We start from the raw sequence: 20,334 nt of genomic DNA on the forward strand, positions 1-20,334 counted from the left end.
TCCTATGTCCTATACAAGTACAATTTTGGCTGTACTAATTGTGTCACCCACTGTACGCCCATGGTTGAGCTCTATAATGACGAGCAGGTCATGTTATTTTGAATATTGTTAATTTTACATATTTCTTATCTTTGGTTATGGTGGGTCTGAGGCAGCAGAAATTGCTAGTGAAAGACGATTAAAATGAAAACTGGTGTTTTGCTTGAACAGTAAACCTACGTACTTACAGTGAGCGTCTCATCTGGCTCATGCATGGTTATACAGTCCATACTGATCTGAATGGTATTTCCTGCAGACACATCAGTTGGACTGTCTTTGAAGTTCAGCTCAATGGGCTGGGCTGAATGGATGGCAGATCTGAAACATAAAAAGACAGATTATACTGAGAATAGTTAGTTGATATACAAGTTTTATTTTTCTTAGTCGCTTAAGTCTGTTGTGTATGTTTTTGCCTTTACAGTACAATGTTGTTTTTGTAGTGTTCACTCACTGGTCCAGCATATCAAACAGCTGATTGAACACATCTTGGCTGAAAAAGTCCGTTGTCTGTGCTGACTGATTCTGGGACATGGTGGTCAGGAATGAGCTCTCTCTCCAGGACAAACGAGACGAAGGGTCCCTGAGTCTGCAAGGAGACAGAATCAACCACAGTCACATTCATTTTACTACTCAGATTCCAAAAAAAGCAATACTTACTTTTACTATTGGCATTTTCAAAAACGGCAAAACTATTTTAATAGGTAGTTTTAGAAGCTGCAATGTCAGCAAACATTCAACATGAATGTTGATGTGCAGGGCTGAGATTTGGCCACCCAGTCAGTGGAGGAAAAGAGGAGGAGGAGTCCTGCTGGCAGCCATTCATGAAGAGCACGTCCATTGTGAAGAAGTCAGCCTGCATAATACTGAATATTTGTACTACACATAATGGTGATTATGCACCATTCAGACAGAGGCACTTTGACCTGCTCCTCTGAAACATTACACCTGCTTCAGAGCTCAGCCTGCCATTGTTCCTGCTGAAGTGGCGCACGCTGCAGTCTGAGACAGGCGGAATTCCCCCCACAGTCTATATGATAGCACTGCTGCAACTTCTGGTATGTGTACAGCTGGACGGGCTTGGGGGGGGGGGCGAAAGGAGATGGGGGGCCATAATCTGAAGCTGGCACTATTTTGGGTTTTGGAATTCCCCAACACTGCGTGGTGAATGATATTAATACCTGACTTACAAACACAGGCATATCTAATGAAGCAAATAATTTAACTTATGCAGGAGGTACACATGGAGTGTTGCATTTAGAATAAAGGTTTATTAAGTTTGCAATGCCTAAACATAACCATAAAAAAATGAGATGCAGGAGATTAAGCATACAGATAATTCAGTTTGGGGGCAAATTAAAATATAGTCAATTTAAAAGCTTTTGCAATATAAACACCATTTAGAACTGCTTAAGAGGCGCAATGATGTACTACTACTACTGGATTATACTCTAGCTCATCTTGTGTTGGAACTGAACATGTACACAGTTTTACATGCTGTGTACCTGTCAATTAAACATGTCAAGCACATTACTGAATACACGTGTTTGTGACTATTGAAAGAATAACACAAATAGTATTTTGACAGGCTAAATGCACTCAAAATTTAGTAGTAGGGTAAAGTAACAAAACATTGACAAGGTATGCATTAAAACGCTCTGTACATCAGTTAACTGTTAGCCGAGTCATGATAGGAGGATATGAATCAAACTGATTGGATATGTCGGCTAACTTAAAATATGAGTTAAAATGACGTATGGTTACACGCGCAAGCTAGCGTTAGTTAAGAAAATAAACATATTTTCGCCAATCTAATTTGGTTAAAGTAACAGTTACAGCTAACACTAGCTAAGTCGTTTTGTAACAATAACCATTATATAAAACAAATATATCTGCCATGCAGCTTTAACGTGAATTTAATAACGTTAAATTAAATTGCAGCTTGTTGACTCAAATGTTAGCCTCTTTAGCAAAAGTTAGCCTCATTTCATTTTGAACAGGTAACGTTAACTATTGGTCATTTTACCTCAATTCCCCTTATCTGGCCAAGCTATTATTTAGGATACATGTCTGCCTTGGCTTAGTATCTTTACAGCACAATTTCCTGTGCCAGCTGGAGTTTATTTAACCTAACGTTACAATTATTCTAGGAAATGCTAGCTTAAAACCGTGTTACCTTCAGCGTCGCGAGTTTAACTAACCCGTCTGATCTTGTCCCGGTTGCCTTTACGGCCCTTGTTAATTGTCATGGAAACTAGAGTCTCACGGCAGCACAGGGCAGATGCCGACAGATGTTTTTTATATTTGTAAAATAAATAAAAAAAACAGGTTAATTAAAATGTTGCAGCACTATTCATTAATCAAACACACATATTTTTGATCTATTTTTGTGATATGATGCAAAATAATGTTATTTGTAAATCATTTAAATTTAGACATTAAGCCTACTTTTGCCTCAGCAGCTTGTCTTTGGAATCAAATATAGGCCAAAACATTCCACGTTTGGAAATTATGTAGGTTATATTTCTTAAATACTTAAGATTGTACTATAGCCTATATTAGACTTTGGGCAGTTTTAATTTGACTATTAATACTATTGATCTACAATGTAAATCAAAAAGACTAAGGGTTTCATAGCAGATAAGTCCAACCAAAAAACAACTTGAGTGGATGAATTAAAAAGCAAATAGCCCAGGTAAATTGCAGGTGGAGCAGGTGTGGCATCATCTCTGTTAATGGAGAAGGAGGGTTAAGGTGTGGTCCTCCTACTGACCTCTGCCTCAGTTAAGCTCCCTTTGATTGTGGCTTGAATCTTCATTTCAAATTGGCAGAACTCATCCAACTGTCACCTCATTAACTTGTCTAAAAGACTGTTGAGCTTTGATTCACAGCATTGTCTGTTGACTGGTTAAAATCCAGAATATAATCACAAACGTTGTGCATCAGGTTCAACATGTATAGCCACATTTTCATCATAATAAACCTATAGGCTACACCTGATGTCATGTGCTTTAAACAGTTTTTAGCTGTGTTGCATGTTTTCTCTGCAGTTGCATACCATGTGTGCGTGGTCCTGTTGGAGTTATAACTCAAACGTATTGGATAGAGTTAAAAAATGCATCATGTCATCAAACTAAGAGCAAGGCCTTTAAACAATAAGTAAAACATGTCAGAGTGGGAAATCTTAATTTATAAAATTTGAAAAACAACATATAAACATAAGTTCTTTATTGTACCCATGGACACCCTATGGTACAATTCTGGTTTAGTTTAAAAACTTTTTTTGTAATCTATCATTAAAACTATTTTTATATATATTTAGCAGTTTTATCTGTTCAAATAGATGGGTTTATCCCAATTCTGGGTGTTGTTTGTCTGCTTTTGGGTGTCTGGTTTCTCAGAGAGTCTTTCAGTTAGCCTGAGGCGAAGGCTATTCAGCATCCACTTAAAGACAGTGCAGCGCCTCCAGACGAGACTGGGCCAGAGGTCAGCACTAAACAGGGGTGGCTATTGTCTCTTGGCAGGTTGGGCACACCGACCGATGAAAATGCAATCAAAACAAACAGTCCAGCCGATCGGGGCCCTTCTCCAGTGTCTTTATTAATCACTTGTTCAAAGGCCTAAGACCATCTCCCCCTCATCTGTCAGCCCTGGCTGGAAGAGGGACATGACTTCAAAACAATAGAAAGCCCCAAAGTTTCTCCTCTTCTCATCCCCTTACTTTTATAGAAGTGAAACAGTCTGAAGTCAAATCCTCTGGGGCAAAAGGACAAGCACAAATTCCTCTACGGTTTGGAATGCAAAAAGAACAAGAGAGGAGGTGAAAACTAGTGGACCAAAAAGATACCTTGATGCTTGAAAGCTGATCAAATCTAAAAAGCAACACCATAGAAAAATGAATGCTTCCAAAACATCCCTTTTTCAAAAATGGACTAAAGCACGACTGGTAGCAGGTTTTATTTGAAAGCATCATATAATACGTTTTAAACCTGTAGCAGTGTAGTTCAACTGTGTACTCAACTTTCTGTTCAATCAAAGCAGAAAACTTGAAGCGCAATGATGATTTTAAAAATCATTGTCATTGTGTGATTGTCAAACACTACTACAAGGACACATGGCATTGTATTAAAAGTGTCAAAGAGCACACAGTACATAATGTTTCTGCACACTATTGCATACACAATGACAAGCTGTAAGAAAATTATATAAATTTAAATATATATTTAATATAAATTATTATGAAATGAACACAGTGAGATAAATGAATGAAGTAGTGCAGATGGAAGCTGTACTTCTAAATAGTATTGACAAAATCAAGGTATGTTTGATTTATTTTGTCATTGGAAGACTACATGAATGTGTGTCTGATCACGAGTGAAATCAAGAATTATGATTAGACATGCTTGACGTAGTCATGGTAGTTATGATGAAGTTATTTAATACTTTGCTTTGCTTCATATATAATACTGAAGAACTGTTCAAATAAGAGATGTACTGTATGTTGATATCCAGATCTAGATCTTATTGGTTATTAATTATATTGGTTGATACATTGTTTTTGTTTAATCCCAGTATTTTGTGCGTTTTAACAGTTGCATGCAATGCCTGTTAGCAGCAATTGAAGTTTATATATTATGTTTATTTAATAGTTGGCACATATAATTATTGGGTTTTCTTTTTTTCTACTTTCTTCTGTTTGATGTTCTAATGTGCTTCATAATGACTTTATTGTTTTAGTTGCATTGATATGATTTTTTGATGGTGAGAATTTTTGATGGTGAGAAACATACTTTTGTTTTGTCCTGATGCCTGTGCGTATAAATAATCTTTAAACTCTAAACTAAATGTATAATCTCAGATGTCAAAGAAGCAACATAATGTTCTGGCATCATGTTATCATCCTGACTTTGGTATTGACCTATTGAGACATTTATGGGCCAAGTTATACAGGATTCAGAATTGTGCTGCAATTAGTAATTCAATCATCTATCATTCTGGATTTAAACATCTGCAAAACACCTGATGTATTTTGAATCACAACATGCATTTACATTGAAAAGGCAGTAAGTCAACTTCAGTTAGGATCAGGAGAAGACCAAGCAACCGCGATTGTCATGTAATCCGTTTGCCACTTTGGCCCTGATGGCCTTTTACACATGCATTGTTGCCATAAGTATACCGCACTTAAATATATATTAGGACAGAGCAGCAGCTGAGGATCCAGGCAGACACAACTGTTTTCAGATCGCTTTGGACCTCCAGACAGTATCAGTCTGAGTGGCAGTCCAGGTCAAACAATGAGTAATTTTCTCAGTTTTAATAAGTCAGAACTTAGTCAAAGGGTAATTATACGTGTAAATGTTTGTAGCTAAGTACACATTTCCCATATTTGTATCCCATGTTAAATCAATTCAATGTTAATAAAGATGAGTGTGCTGATGCAGGATTTAATACCTTTTTTATGTTTTTATAATCACATGGCTTCAGCTACATCGTAATATTAAGGAAAACTAATTCTGTATGTTGATATAACATGTATGTACTTACCGATGAAAGGGAAACTCTGGGTAATACTGCACAGCTGTGTAAGGTGAATTCATGTTGTCAAGCCAAACTTCACTTTGCTGAACTCTTCACAAATGATCAGCTTGTCATAAAGGCACCTGTATCAACGGCTGTGCATGAGCTACAAGAATAAATACAATTAATGAAGAACACAAAAACAAAGAAACAAATAAATAAAGGCCTTGATTAAAGTGCCGGAGGGTACAGTGCAAAGTGGAGAACGTTTGAGAGATGAATTTGAATTTAGGTATTTTTTTTTAGGCTAGCCTACAAATAGGAGGGGCCTGTGTCAGCTCTCTGACCAATCCCCAGCTACAGTTGTACAAGATATCACTCACTCTCAGTTGCTAGGATATAGATATCAAGCAACTACATTTGACCCTGCTCCTCCCCACTTGGTGAACACAGCTAGCCACTATCCTGAAAAGCTCACCCCTACCCTGCTATGTGTTTCTCTTGCCAGTTATGATATTTCCACCCAGATTCCCCAGTGGCTTTGTGGGTTGAGGGCATGTCTGTTGCATCAAACTTCTCACCAAGGCCCGGGAGGCTTCGAGCATGCTGAATATTACCATGAACACACTCTGAACAGCATTGTGTGCCGATTCAGCAAAGATTCAGTTAGTGAAACAACAACAATATCACCCAAATATTTGATTATAAGGAAGTGAAATACTCTTTTTCTAAGATCTCAGATGTCTAATGAGACATTAGAGGAGGACAAGATGGCCATTACAGAAAACGAGAAGAAAATGATCCTCCTATATCCTCTTTAAGATTGAGCGGAGATAAACAGACATCATACGAAACACGAGGCGGTTTTAAAAACTCATTACAGTAGCCTACATCCTAGCACATACTTCCAATCCAATATCAGTCTCTCTCTCTCACCCTAACAGTATGACACCGTAAACCTAGAGGTCTTGTGTGGTTTTCAGAGATGAACCGCAGATGAATCAGCAGGCTAAAATAAAAAGGTAGGGTCACAGCGGGGGGAATGATAATAAATAGATGTGGTGTATCCAGGGAACACAAACCTCTAAGCTGCTCTCTTGTACTTTGAATAAAGAGATACAGTCTCTCTCTCCAGCCTCTGACTGCCTGCTGTGCGCCCACTGCCACAGATACAGCAGATATGTACGCTGTGGGCCAACCTGGTGACGTGACACTGGGCTCACACAGCTGTTATTTGAAAGATATAATCTACCGCAGCACAAGCATTTGCTATGAAACAAGATTTCATATAAAAATTTCTGATGTTCAGCAAGTAATTTTTACCATGGCCACTATCTTAGTTTGGCCTGTTAGCATGCTAACTTTTAACTTTATTTAAACTTTATGTAAACTTGAACTTGACTTGACTTTTTTGTTAACACAGAACCATTTGAGAAGCCGGGGTTGGAAACTGTTTAATAAAGGGCAGGCACTTGTAAAAAATACCTGGCAGGTGATTGGATGAACCATCTGTCTATCACATTCTCTATTGTTGTTTTGAACCAACAGTCGTGGCCGTCACACACACCTAAACCACGCCTGTAGCTGTCATGAGCGCCTCACGGGACGCTGGTTGGTTCGGTCCGCAGCTGTTCGGATACAAACGCATTACTTAAAGCCTAGTCTATATCAACGACGTTCTACTTCCGGGGTTGGTCCATTGCCGACGGAAATTCCACTGGATTTCACTCATTTAGGCCGGATAGCCAATGCCTTGGGCTTTCTTTGTGTTGCCGTTCTAAACGTGGATTTGTGAGGACTATGGTTAACTGCTCCTCAGATCTCTGCAGGGTAAATCCAGACAGCTAGCTAGACTATCTGTCCAATCTGAGTTTTCTGTTGCACGACTAAAACTACTTTTGAACGTACACATGTTCCACCAAAACAAGTTCCTTCCTGAGACTATTTAGCAGAGGCACCGTGGCTCCGTCCAGCGCTTAGCGCCGCCCAAGACGATTGTGATTGGTTTAAAGAAATGTCAATAAACCAGAGCACGTTATAGCCAGACCTTCCTCCGCAGATGTGGAGGAAGGTTGCAAAGTGAGACTACTTAAAGCCTGACAAGATATATGTTATTCTCGCGTGATCTAGTGATGTAAGAATCCAGCTGCCGTGCAAGGTAAGCTAACTTTGGCTTATTAGCACTAAACTCAAAGTCCAGCTCAGCCTGATGGGAATGTCATTATTTTTGCAGGTATTTGATCATAAAATAAAGGATTGGACAAATGAAAATTTTGACCTGATGATGGTACTAGATTCTAGAAGTGCTAAGGAATCATTAGCACAAGGAAGTTGTGATCATTCATTGATACTAGTTAATTCAGGGAGATTTGAATCTCTACCAATTTTCATTCCGATCCACCCAATAGTAATAGAGACATTTCACTTAAAAAAACAAAATGCCAACTCATGGTGGCGCTAAACAAAAAAGTCAGAGGATCACCAAAGTCATTAGGATTCATCCTCTGAAGACCATGAATGTCTGTACAAAATCTCATGGCAATCCATTCAATAGTTGTTAAGATTTTTCAGTCCCGAACAAAATGGACTGACCGACTAACACTGCCATTCTTAGAGCCATGCCGTTAGCATGACTAAAAATACGTTTTGCAACATTTTGATCATAAATGTGTGTAATAAGGTTTAATCCTCCACACTGTTGTTGTCATCTTTGGCTAAGATGAGTGCGACAAATTGGCTACTAGTAAATATCAAAATTAAAATTAAATCAAGGAAACCTAGTGTAGAAATGTAGTGTGAATATCTTTAGTTTTCTATACTGTTTGGTTTTGCCTTACATTTGCACTATTTAGAATTTATTATTGTATTGTATATATTACTTTCTATGTATATTGTATATATACATTCTTTTTTTAATCATTTTTTATTTGTATATATTACTTATCTTTTATAGTATACTTGTTGTACCTGTTCTTATTGCACTGTGGGTTGTAGAGAAACATATTTTCTCTGTATGTCTGGCACATATTGCAGAATTGACAATAAAGTTAACTTGACTTGACTAGAATTGTACACAGGATTTGGATTTAAGTATCTAAAATGTGATATGATGTCATAAAAGACACTTGATTTGTTAATTAGCAAAAAGCTATATACGAAAAAGAAACTTTATTCTCAATTTGTCACATACAATTGACAGTACAATGTAGGCAAATTGAATCACTGCATTTAACCCATTCTAAGTATTAGGAGCAGTGGACAGCTGTACATACAGCATCCGGGGAGCAACTTGGGGTTCATTGTCTTGCACAACAATATCTGCAGTCAGTCACTTTGACATGTGGTCGGGTGAGACTGGAATCAAAATCTTGCCAATCTTGTGGTTGAGGGGCAACCACTCTGCCACCATACCGTCACTTTGTGTCAAATTCTTTGACAATAAAAAGTTAATACATGGATAAAATACAGAAAAGTTGGATGTCAAACTTTGAAGAAGATACCATTGCTGTTATCATGTGCACTGAATCACAACACTGCACTGCGACTGTCTGCCTGTCTAAGCAACTATTTCCCATGGCCACTGCTGTAAACATCAGTTGTTGTTAACCAGCTTGCTCTCCATTTTAATCTCTGCTCACAGCTACAGTAAACATGCACTTGTAAAACCTCTGCGCAATTATTGTTATTAATACAACAAATATCCTCTAATAAACCTTTTACACACGCTGTAGCTTTGACCATGTCTACCTCTCAACATAACAAGGACAAACTGACCTCAAGATGTCATTAAATCTGATATTTACAGCGACATCTGAAACCCTTACATCATTAATTACTCTAAGGCCCCGGCGTTGGGAACCAGTCACCAAACGCCTATTACTTCATTTGAGATGTATGTGTGTGTTTATGAGTTGGCAGCTACGTCAGTGACAGCTCAGATACTGTCATCAGTAGGAGTGCACATATGTCTAATGTGCTTATTATTCTCGTAAGGCTCTGATTTGTGAGCGCTAAGCTCGCTCTAATCTACAATGTCGGCAGTCAAAACCATAGATGGCAGCCAGCCTGTACAGTGAGTGTACAGCCCAATATCTGCTTCATTCATTTTGGTGTGTTCATTGTCCTGAAGGCATTATGAGGCCCCGTTCACACAGCCTTTTAATGTCTAGAGTTTACATATGGGATGCCAAAGAGCAGTTGGCGGAGCAGCTGATGAAGTAGCCCCGACGTTTGCTGCACTATGAAGAGATGTATTATCAGTGTCAGTCACATACACCACACTGTGGCCAATCACTCTCACACAGTGAGGGGGTTATGGGGGCATACTTGTGTGCGTCTGTGTGTATATTCCAGTTGGTGACTAATGCAGGGGAAATCCAGATGAGTCAAAACTGCCAGTGTCCGGTGCAATGTCTGAGAGGTGATAATTTACAGCCTATGCACTAAACTGCCCGGCAACATGGCATTGTTCAAAACATCCCCCCATATAACTATACAATATGTTGGGGAAAGTTCAAGCAGGCCGTTAAGTGGAACATTTGAAAAACTTTCAGGAAGTAAGTACAGTAAGTAAAGTTTATGTGTATAGCAATTATCACAAACAAAGTCAGAAAGTGCTTCACAGCCCAAATAAATAAATACATAAAAACCCATCGATACCCAATAAAAATCACAATAAATCACAACGGCAAGGAAAATTTAAATAAGTAATACAGTCAACAATGTGGCTAATAAAAACGCATGAATTAAAAGATGCGTCTGTAGCTGCTTTTAAAAAATATCAACAGCATATAAAGTAGAAGTATATAAATGAATTTCCCAGAGCATGGAATATTTTCAATGTCATACAACCAGTCCTGCACTTCCATAACGGCGCTTAAAGGTAAAGACCTGTAAACTAGCACAAGCTTTTCCATGTGACCAGTTAAACCTGTATCTGTGTTCACTGAATCACTTTTTGCATTAATATTTAGACTCCCAGACAATTATAAAATGCTTTCCCACGGTATGATTCAACTTGTGTCTTTTGTCACAGTGACTTTTACACCTGATATCCTGTCGTCAACTTGGGAAAACCAATCATGCCTGCAGCAACAAAAAGGCAGTGAGCCAGAATTTTATAATGCTTCCAGTATAACCAGCTTCAGTTGGAACCAGATTTGTTAATTAAATGTTTATACACTACACGAGTGATTATGAGAAATAATTTGTTGTGATGGAACTGGTGAATTAAAGAAAAGGTCATTAAAAAATAATTGAAATGAAATTGATTACATGGTATGTTTGTGACCAGAAAATGACATCCAATGGCATAAAACCACTATGAAGAATCATATTACTCACTGACCATTTGCACTGTGCTGATCTCTGTACAGACACAGTACATACATATCTCACTTATTGGCATTTATGTATATATATATATATATAAGGGGAAGAAAAGCATCACAGGTCAGATTCAAACCCTGGACCTTCTGCGTTGAGGAACAAACCTCTGTATATGTGCACCTGCTCTACCAACTGAGCTAAACAGCCACTATTTATATTTTTTTTAACTGCAATGTCCACACTTTTCTATTTTTATCTTAAGTTATCTGTATATATAGGCATATACGTATGTATATATTAGTTCAACTTTACCTATTTTCATTTAAATATTTGATTACAATGTTATACGGCTCTGTTTACAATTTATTCTAGTAGATGTTTTTTATTGTATACATATTTTTGTTTTTAAATTCACACTTGCCTTTGCAATGTAAACGCCTGAGTAGTGAAACCAAAAGTCAACTGTCATTTAGAAATTTTTACGGACCTCATTTCAGTAGTTTTACGTTTAGATTTAAGTATTTTTGATGCCTAAACTTAGTTCTGTTTCACGTCTACATCCATGTTTAAAAGAAGAAGGAAAGACACCTAAACTGGAATTGTTCATTTGTCTAAAAGGCCGTTTTTCCTCGCCACTGTCTCACTAAATGCTTGCTCCTGTGGGAATAACTGGAATAGTTGGGTCTTTGTAATTTATAGAGTGTGGTCTAGACCTACTCTATCTGTAAAGTGTCTCGAGATAACTCTTGTTATGATTTGATACTATAAATAAAATTGAATTGAATTGAATTAATGGATCATAAAGGATGCTGCATTGGTATTAACATTATTAATCTGAATGCAGACTTTTAAAAAAAGAGGACGGTGTAAAGTGGAGCATTGCTATCAGAGAACACAGTGAAAACAGTGATTCCTCAAACAGAAGTGTACAGTGTGTAGTGTACAGTATACAGATTTGGATTAACCAGCAGGATGCTGGAGCAAGGGATTGCTAAACAAAAACAAAAACATGAAACTGTGGATTAAATCCTGCTCCGGTTCAAACGAGTACCAGTGGATCGCTTTGTTTTTCTCCCCGAGGGCACAGAATCCCATCACGAACTAGAGCGGAGCACTTTTGGTAAACACAATCAAAGCTTTTCACCAAACCAGTCCCAGCACTGAGGAGCAGACAACCAGTGAACCACAAACCATCAATCATAACTAATCCAACACTAAACCTGTCTTTGCTGTCTTTTGATGTCGGTCGACATCACTCATGGTGCAGTGTTAGCTTAGCACAATATAATTTCACATTCACAGTGGGGAAATGAACTGAAACATTGGCAGTTTGAACTGAAACAAGGGCTTATTACCACATAATTACATTAATAATTGCCTAATGTGACATTCAAGTGAGCCACATACAGTTAAATAAATGAGGGCTTCAGCTTAGTGCTTAAATCTTGACTTAAGATACATTTTAACTGAGCAGGCTGTTTTCATGAACCATTTGTACATTTCGCAACGAAAAGCAATGCACAGTAATTCCTTTGTATTCCATGTATTTATTGCTGTATGCACCACATTGACTGCTGATGTATAAGAGCGCAAAGTGCCATGCAGGGAGGAGGTCAGGGTGGACGGGAGCGTCATAAACACAGGGTTTTTAAGCCGGGGAGCGGAGTTTGGGTCTCAGAGAAAACATAAAACTTTCACCCAGGAAACGTGTGTCGTGTCCCGGGAGTACCAGTTAAGGGGATTGGTGTTTTAATCCAAACCACGATCTTTTCTCAAATCTTAACTAGTCGTTTTGGTGCCTAAACTTAACTGTCATTGCCGCATGACGCTCACTTTTTGGCGGCTAAACTTAACTGTAATGGCCTCTGAAAGGACCGTCACCACGCGATGCACTTTCCTCGGCTCACAGCCATCTTTTGTCGGCTATTTCGTAGGATATCATGCGAATTGTTGTGCATAACTTTTCGTACAATATTACACAAACCCGTTTATGAGAATCCATTGAACTGAACCATTATCACCTCTGCTTTACTAATCGTTTCCATGCAGACAACCTATTAGGATCAGATGGTGATCATCTTCTCAATTGAGAGCAGGCATTAAATGAGGAAATTGTCCGGACTCAGGAGCAGGGGTGATGATATTTTACACTGAAAGAGCAGGTGTTCCCAGGACTTGCTTCAGCACTTCTGTGAGGTAATACAATCTTTCATATTCTAACTTTCAGAAATATAGTCCATGATGTAAAAGTTGTGGACCGATGTTTAGCAACCACACCGCTGGTATCCTGGCAACAGGTTGACAAGTGTGATTGGTCTGCCCCTCAACCCATTAAAAAGCATGTATGCGTAGGACATAATGATGCCTGGGGCAGCTCAAAGACACATTACCCCCCATCTATGAGCTTACACTCGTCCACATGTAATCTAAGCGAGGGGTTGAAGTGTCCTTTGTCACTGGATATGCTTTAAAAATAAAACACGCTGTCGATGTTCTGGGATGCTTGAATGAAAGTGGATAGTTCAGAGGCATTTCTTCGAGTCTCTGATGAGTAGATAGATATAGTTCATCCATAACATACCGAAGCCATCAAACAATTACATGTTCAACATTGTGATGCCAGAACAAAAAGTCCCTAAATACCACAAAACTGGGACACAGTCATTTTTATCTTCTTCGAAGAAAACAAATCTTGTATTCACACATGACTCAATTCACGAGAGAGCATATGGTGCTGGCATTACAGAAGGAGAAAGGCTTGCTTTTATTGGTGCTGATATCATTGTTAAATTCCTATCATGAGTCACAGTCAATAAAACAGCATGACCTTAAACAATGACTTTGATTTTATTAGTTATACCAACTGCTATAATTATTATGAATCATATTTCTCCATATCTGTATATATCTGTATCTGTGTCTCTCTTTCCCAACCGGCAGCAGCAGATGGCCTCCCACCAAGAGTCAGGGTCTGTCCGAGGTTTCTGCCTGTTTAAAGGACATTTTTCCTCGCCACTGTCGCACCAAATGCTTGCTCTTGGGGGAAATTGTTGGGTCTTTGTAAATTATAGTGTGGTCTAGACCTACTCTATCTGTAAAGTGTCCCAAGATAACTCCTGTTATGATTTGACACTATAAATAAAATTGAATTGAATTAATTGTTCATTCTTTTTTTTGCCGACCTGTTCTCCATGTACATGAGGTGACTTAGCTCAAGTGAAGACCCATGCATTTCTTTTTGCTAATTGATAGGCTTAGAGAATTTACACTGCAATGACCACATATGAAAGTTGATCCAGTGAGCAGGAGGCAATGGGATGGGAATGTTTGCAGTGTCAGGTAGTCCAGGTTCCATTGGGATAACGTCACATGTCAATCTCTGTGAGGGTTTGTGATTGTGCATATGTTTAGGTGTCATGGCATGGCCGTGTAAGCTTAGTGTGAAACAGACATGGCGACACACTGAAGGCCAGTTCCGCTCTTCTCATCTTACTATAAGCCGTACATGATGTCTCTATCTGCTGCCGAATCATGCCAGCGCAGCAGAAGGCCTTCGCAGCAGAGGATGTGGTGTTTTTTTAAGGTTACAGATGCTGATCGAGGTGAACGGTCCGCCACATCTGAAAAGTTCATAAGTGGCATTTGTTAACCGACGGTGTCAGTGTCAACCTTGAGCTTCACATCCCATAACCAAAGTGGAGTCTGACTCACTTGGCAGTGTGTCTGAGTGACACCTGGCTCAGCACTAACGCAGAGTTCAAACCTTCAGACACCTTCAGATACATAGTCATTAACCCTTTTTGTTACAAGCCCTAACTAGAATCAAATCAGTTGTAATGCAGAAGTAAAACAAAAATATCACTACTCTCTTGAGATAAGATATTTTTCAGTGTGAAAACATTTATTATGCAGCCTGCAGTATTTCTGTGAACAGATTAATGCACTAATTTGTTTCTAAACACACAGAATGGTGCTATTATATGTAGTTTTATATCTAATTTAACTTACTGTAACTCAATAGTTATTTACTTAATATTATCATCCATGTAATGACATGTAGCTGAGGATAAATTGAATTCAAAGGAATGATTCCAACATTTTAGGGAATACACTTTGCTTTCTTGCCGAGAGTTAGATGAGAAGATTGATACGACTCTCATGTCTGTACGCTAAATAGAGAGGCAAATTCCTTTTTCATCCGGTGGACCCAATGGGACCATAACGGCAGTGAATGGGTAGAGACAAATATTGTTTTGATCCCGTTTGCATTGAGCCATGAATTAAACACATGATGTTTGTCAATTTAAAAAAAATGTTTGCAAGTGAAGAAAGTTTGTTGTAGATTTGTCCACTTACTTTTGTGCAGGGGCAGAGCCAGACGTTGTAAACCTTCGGGGCTCAGCCCAAACCTAGGGGGGGTCTGGGGGGCATGCTCCATTTACAGCAGCTATGTGCACCATTTTTCATGCCATTTGATAATAGAATGCCTAAAAATCTGTACATCATATGGGAAAAAACATGATAGTTGCCAAGAAAAAGAATCATCCTGTAGAGCCTACATCCTATTTAGTATTTGATTGTTCTCCAACTGTCTTCATCATTCTGAAACTAGAATGAAACAAATGTTGAGGATGACTCATTTTTACTTCTGCCACTTAAAAAGAGGCAAAACTTGTCTGATGTTACTATTTTTAAGTTACATATCATAGGGTAGGAATTTGACGCAAGTTCACAGAATGAATGACGATATTTCCCCGGTAATAGAACTTTTGCTCCATTAATTTGCCGGTCCAGTCTGAGAGACTGAGAGGAAATGACACAAAGTGGAAGTTATTTTAAAAACCTAAAAGATTCGGGGCTTTTGAGAAAACATTCGGGGCTGGAGCCCCAGAAGGCACCCCCTTGCTCCGCCCATGCTTTTGTGCAGGCTTAGCTAGCTGAGCTGTGTTCCACAACACACAAAAAGTTATCTTACATGATGTGTTTTATCCAGCGTCTTTTTTTTAGCCAGGAAGCGAAAGAACAAGCAAGACCCACCACCTGTGTGATTAACGTTACATTCCGGTACGAAACACACAGGCAAATTAGCTTCCAAGACGTCACAAATGCAACTTTGGGGTGAGTAGTCTTTCTAATTACGTATTTTCACAGCCTCAACAGTTTTACGACAAACTGGGGGTAGATAATGTGTCTACCAGCACAGGCAAGCTTTTTAAATAACTCATTACACAAGACCAAGAAAATAGTTCCAGCACTTAATCATTTAGAGGTGCTGTTGGTCGGATATTTTTAACACAGGCTAGCTCTGTCCCCCTGCTAGGCTAAGCTAACTGCTTGCTGGCTTTAGCTTCATATATTGTGTACAGGTCAGGAGAGTAAGATGAGGAAATTCCACATCACTTTGCCAATTTGAATGGTTTCGTTCAGTTCAGCTCAAAGATACGTAGTCACTGACGGGTTTTTTTACGCTAGGCAATCGCATCATCGTTCAACTGCACTTCAGAATGAAGATAAGTAAGTAAATACATCACTGTTCCTCACGGTATACATTGGGCACTGTTTTAACTGTCTTTAGTTCAGTAGTACGTTCAGTATTTTGGCTGTTAAGTTCAATTCAGTACAAAACTAGGCGTACAAGCACTGCTTATACGGTTAATAGCTCAGCAGACACTTATTTATATTTATATAACAGATATCACATCATGATTGTTTCTGTAGTTTTTGAAGTTTTTTAATAATCTTTTACCCAGTAAGTAACATACTGTATATCACGGTGGAGCTGACGAGGATGTGCATTCACCCTAGTCGGGATAAAGCCTGACATGTCCCTCATCTTCCACTCTCTGTGTGTTCTGTTCTCAAACTCTGTTCGCTTCAGGAAACAAACTGCCATTCTCAGCGTATGGCTTTCTAGCTTGGTGACAGACAAAGCCTGACAGATGTACTTCCATTGATCCAGACTACCAGTCTGACTAAACAGTTGCGTAACAAAGACGGCTCCCAAACTTGATGTCATTTGGGATTATGGTCCATTCCACAACGCAACAAGCACCCAGATGGTTTAATGTGTTAATTATTTATTATATTATTATTATTATTATTATTATTATTGGAATGCTGCAGGTGATTACCAACCTGAAACCATGTATACAAATAATAAAACTCCACAATAATAGATTTGATCATGTTAACAAGGAACACCAAGCTTGAAATGTGTTGCTATGCCTGCATGACACATATTGTTGTTGCCTTGTTCCATGTTTGTTAGTCAGTATTAACCAAGCAGGAAAATAACAGGTCTGAAAAACAAATCTGTTTTGAAGTCTTCAGCAGGCTGGCTGAGAAGGTTGCAGGACAGGTTTGTTGAGCCTCAGGGGCCTGTGGATCCATTCAGCTCCTGCACTCAGTCTCTCCTCACTCAGATCCTACAGTACAGCTTGTTACTTCTACATTAGGCACATAAACCATTTAAAATATGCGTAATCCTGACAGACGCTCATATACAGCCGAGTTAAGTGATCCCAAAAGATCTCAGAGCCATGCCACTCTCGCGCAGCCAGAGTCTGAGAAAAAACCCACCTGATGACAAATCTCTGAACTTTCACTGCTAAAGCAAACACATCAAGTTGATGGTGAGTTTAAATGAATGCATGTCCAGTGCTGTTTGGGGGTGATATGTGATATGCACGGTTGGGTTTTTAGTATGCATTATTCACCTGCTTTTGCTTGGAAAAAAAGTGGAAGGGTGGAAAATGTGATGAATATGTCATCAGACAGTTTTTCCGTGTAATCTACAGACGTCGAATTGCTCCTTTTCAGCCCCACCCCATTCTGACACAGCCAAGTAACTTTGCTCAGTTGCAACACACACACGCACACACGCACACGCACACACACACACACACACACACACACACACACACACACACACACACACACACACACACACACACACACACACCCTCAGGTGGACTGCAGCGAGAGCAACGGATGGGAAAGAGATCAACCGTGGGGTGAACTTGGACGAAAAGTTCAAATGCCAAACTTACTGTAAGGTGATTCTGTGAAGGCATTGCCATAGAATGCAACGCGCGCACACACACACACACACACACACACACACACACACACACACACACACACACACACACACACACACACACACACACACACACACGGAGGCTTCATAACACCTCCTTTCCCGCTGTCAGTATTCGTCACAGAGAGTCATGGCACAAAGAAAAGAAGCTTATCTTTCACTATGCGAGGCCTTTCAAAACACTACACTATCCCGCTTATCAAAACAGTTTGCAGGAAAAATGCCAGGAAGCACAGAAAATGTAACTTTAGTCCTTTCAGACTCGGTTCAGATCACGCTGAACTGACCGGGGAGTGTCTGTGACCCATCTGCACTGCCAGAACTGTGTACACTGTGGCACAACAGGAAATGCCACAGCCATGTCGGTGGCACCAAGACTGAAGACTGCTGGAATGTAAACTCTGTCCACACACAGACATCACACCCGTCAGCACTGTCTAACCAATGGCAAGGCGTCACAGTGCCACCAGCAGGTTTTGGAACAAAGGACAAAAGAAATGCATGCTCTTAAACATTTTCAGCAACAACTCCATCCTCCAGGATCATCCAATGAGCACTGAGAGCCCTGGAGATGTTATTTCTCACTGTGTGTGTGTATGTCTGTTACAGCTCCAGCTGTGATTCTCTTTAAGTAATACACAGGCTGCATCTCATAAGTACTTGCCTCCAGATCTTATAAATCAGGCCCCTGAAGGCTGCGGCCATGTGAGCCGTGACAAACAAATTTTGGTTTGCGCCTTCTATGAGCTTCATGTTGAGAAAATATTTACTGTGCATGTAAAGTACGTCCAGGGGCTGGCCAGTTCACGTCTACTGAAGGTTAGCAACGGCGGACATCTGGTGAAATTGTAGCCCACAGCTGTCGCCAGCCTGACATCTCCTTGCTCTCAAATTTATCTCCCGCCACTGGGACATCTGCGTACGACATGCCAGCCATATCGAGGACATATTTGCAAACTGTGAGGAGGTTGCTGGGGACACAGTGGCTGACACAAGAAGCCCGAGGGCTGCTGCTGCTGCTGCTGGGCGGAGGGGGTCAGAGGGAGAGCCGGGGCACTCACTTAGCGTCAAGACATCACATTCTTCCCTCCTGTGCCGCAGGTCAGGCTGGGGGGGGGGCAGTTAAAGGAGGGCTGGTCTTTAACCGGGGCTCACACTGACATCTTAACCTCACTCATAAACTGCTCCACTTGCTGAGGAAAACAGGCCCTTGAGGCAGAAATGGCCACTGCTCGGACCAGTGTGATTAACATTCTTAAAGGATAATAACACTGTTTTGACATGATGACATGACATGATGTGTGGTATGTTTTCACACTGATAGACACACTGTGTGATATGGTTTTGTATTTCTGAAATTTTTGGTTTTCACTGAACAATGCCAACAAATTTGCCTCTGTGTTGCCATGTGTATTGGCTACAAACATGATTAAAGATACCAAAGTAAAAGTACCGATTGATTAATTGAATGATTCTTTATTTACGTGTCATGCACACTTAAATGCCCAAACCCTGATGTGTTTATACACCAACATTTCAGTTGCAGTGTTCAAACATTTCATCAAATTATAGGTTGTTTTACAGCTCGTTCTTAAACAAAGTATTCTGCCTTCTCTTCTAAGCTTGGCAAATAAAATCTGCTACAAAAAAGGTTCCTTTCTTTAAGCATAATTCAAATTCTTCATAATCATCCACCCAGAAGATATCATCACAAATAGAGGTCATTTTAGTAAAAAGTGCATCCCTTATGTCCTCGTAAACAGGACAATAAAACTAAAAATGAACCTTGTTCTCAATTTCAGCCAGCTCACATAATAAACAGAGTCTGTCCTCCTAATGACCCTGTCAGTGTATTATTGGATCAGTATTACTGATGCACTAACAAAGTAGTGCTACTTTACTGTGTAGTTGGTCAAAGTGGAGCACATTCATAACAATTAGTATTTTGTGGTTTAACTTACTTGCCTTTACACTGCCCCTGAAACTTCTAACATTTAGATGAAACACTGTACGACAGTTTCACATACAGTATATGAGTATCTGCTTGTTGTAGCACTTTACTAAAGCTGTATGTCCTCACTGCGAGAACATTTAGAATGGTGACTTTCTAGATGTATTTTGCATACTTTTATAGACATTTGCTCAACACTCTGCCTGGAATACCTGCTGTCTTTGGAAACTTTGGCACAACATGAGCATGTAAACATGGAGTCTAAGAGGCTAAAAGTGTCGAACATAAACTCACCTCATATGTCTTCTTTAATCCCTGATAAAAATGACTGAGGCTCATAGGAATAGAATTAGACTTACAAACACACAACAGTGCCAGTGCTGAGGCAGCCAAAACCATA

At 39.5% G+C, this 20,334-nt stretch overlaps 1 long non-coding RNA gene across 1 annotated transcript; it reads right to left on the minus strand.

The window, feature by feature from the left end:
• Window positions 1–233: 233 nt before the first annotated feature.
• Window positions 234–1,030, minus strand: LOC144523902 (uncharacterized). The gene is made up of 3 exons (XR_013502549.1): window positions 697–1,030; window positions 491–625; window positions 234–357 (listed from the first exon to the last, which is right to left on the minus strand). It is a non-coding gene; the product is annotated as an uncharacterized LOC144523902 (long non-coding RNA).
• Between the last annotated feature and the right edge of the window lie 19,304 nt (window positions 1,031–20,334).

The sequence above is a fragment of the Sander vitreus genome, chromosome 9 (assembly GCF_031162955.1).
Source record: "Sander vitreus isolate 19-12246 chromosome 9, sanVit1, whole genome shotgun sequence".
NCBI lineage: Eukaryota > Metazoa > Chordata > Actinopteri > Perciformes > Percidae > Sander > Sander vitreus.